The sequence below is a fragment of the Triticum dicoccoides genome, chromosome 7B (assembly GCF_002162155.2).
Source record: "Triticum dicoccoides isolate Atlit2015 ecotype Zavitan chromosome 7B, WEW_v2.0, whole genome shotgun sequence".
In the NCBI taxonomy this organism is placed as follows: Eukaryota; Viridiplantae; Streptophyta; class Magnoliopsida; order Poales; family Poaceae; genus Triticum; species Triticum dicoccoides.
In genome coordinates this window covers 754090331-754092830 of record NC_041393.1, presented here as the reverse complement: position 1 = coordinate 754092830, position 2500 = coordinate 754090331, and positions in this window count along the sequence as shown.

Sequence of the window (2500 nt, the reverse complement as noted above, 5' to 3'; positions counted from 1 at the left end):
GTTTCAGACTTGTGTTTCATCAAGTAGATATACCCATATCTGCTCAAATCATCTGTGAAGGTGAGAAAATAATGATACCCACTGCGAGCCTCAATATTCATTGGACCACATACATCAGTATGTATGATTTCCAACAAATCAGTTGCTCGCTCCATAGTTCCGGAGAACGACGTTTTAGTCATCTTGCCCATGAGGCACGGTTCGCAAGTACCAAGTGATTCATAATCAAGTGATTCCAAAAGTCCATCAGTATGGAGTTTCTTCATGCGCTTTACACCGATATGACCTAAACGGCAGTGCCACAAATAAGTTGCACTATCATTATCAACTCTGCATCTTTTGGCTTCAACATTATGAATATGTGTATCACTACTATCGAGATTCAATAAAAAATAGACCACTCTTCAAGGGTGCATGACCATAAAAGATATTACTCATATAAATAGAACAACCATTATTCTCTGATTTAAATGAATAACCGTCTCACCGTTGGAAATATGCCCTAGAGGCAATAATAAATTAGTTATTATTATTATTATTATATTTCCTTGTTCATGATAATCGTTTATTATCCATGCTATAATTGTATTGATAGGAAACTCAGATACATGTGTGGATACATAGACAACACCATGTCCCTAGTAAGCCTCTAGTTGACTAGCTCGTTGATCAATAGATGGTTACGGTTTCCTGACCATGGACATTGGATGTCATTGATAACGGGATCACATCATTAGGAGAATGATGTGATGGACAAGACCCAATCCTAAGCCTAGCACAAAGATTGTGTAGTTCGTATGCTAAAGCTTTTCTAATGTCAAGTATCATTTCCTTAGACCATGAGATTGTGCAACTCCCGGATGCCGTAGGAATGCTTTGGGTGTACCAAACGTCACAACGTAACTGGGTGGCTATAAAGGTACACTACGGGTATCTCCAAAAGTGTCTGTTAGGTTGGCACGAATCGAGACTGGGATTTGTCACTCCGTGTGATGGAGAGGTATCTCTGGGCCCACTCGGTAGGACATCATCATAATGTGCACAATGTGACCAAGGGGTTGATCATGGGATGATGTGTTACGGAACGAGTAAAGAAACTTGCCGGTAACGAGATTGAACAAGGTATCGGGATACCGACGATCGAATCTCGGGCAAGTACTATACCGGTAGACAAAGGGAATTGTATACGGGATTGCTTGAATCCTTGACATCGTGGTTCATCCGATGAGATCATCGTGGAACATGTGGGAGCCAACATGGGTATCCAGATCCCGCTGTTGGTTATTGGCCAGAGAGCTGTCTCGGTCATGTCTGCATGATTCCCGAACCCGTAGGGTCTACACACTTAAGGTCCGGTGACGCTAGAGTTGTTATGGGAATTAGTGTGCAGTTACCGAATGTTGTTCGGAGTCCCGGATGAGATCCCGGACGTCACGAGGAGTTCCGGAATGGTCCGGAGGTAAAGATTTATATATGGGAAGTCCTATTTTGGCCACCGGAAAATGTTGGGATTTTTCGGTATTGTACCGGGAAGGTTCTAGAAGGTTCCGGAGTGGGGCCCACCTGCATGGGGGACCCACATGAACGTGGGTAGTGGGGGCAAGGCCCCACACCCCTGGTCAAGGTGCACCAAGATCCCCCCTTAGAAGGAATAAGATCATATCCCGAAGGGATAAGATCAAGATCCCTAAAAAGGGGGATAACAATGAGTGGGGAAGGAAATGATGGGATTTCTTTCCTCCCACCTTTGCCAACGCCCCAATGGACTTGGAGGGCAAGAAACCAGCCCCCTCCACCCCTATATATAGTGGGGAGGTGCATGGGAGCTTCACCCTTGCCCCTGGCGCAGCCCTCTCCCTCCCCAACACCTCCTCCTCCTCCGTAGTGCTTGGCGAAGCTCTGCCGAGAACTGCAAGCTCCACCACCACGCCGTCGTGCTGCCGGAGCTCTCCCTCAACTTCTCCTCTCCCCTTGCTAGATCAAGAAGGAGGAGACGTCCCCGGGCTGTACGTGTGTTGAACGCGGAGGCGCCGTCCGTTCGGCGCTAGATCGGATCTTCCGCGATTTGAATCGCCGCGAGTACGTCTCCATCAACCATGTTCTTGTAACGCTTCCGCTTAGCGATCTTCAAGGGTATGAAGATGCACTCCCCTCTCTCTCGTTGCTAGTATCTCCATAGATTGATCTTGGTGATGCATAGAAAATTTTGAATTTCTGCTATGTTCCCCAACAGTGGCATCATGAGCTAGGTCTATGCGTAGTTACTATGCACGAGTAGAACACAAAGCAGTTGTGGGTGTAGATGTTGTTAATTTTTTTGCCACTACTAGTTTTATCTTGCTTCGGCGGCATCGTGGTATGAAGCGGCCCGGACCGACCTTACACGTACGCTTACATGAGACAGGTTCCACCGACTGACATGCACTAGTTGCATAAGGTGGCTAGCGGGTGTCTGTCTCTCCCACTTTAGTTGGAGCGGATTCAATGAAAAGGGTCCTTA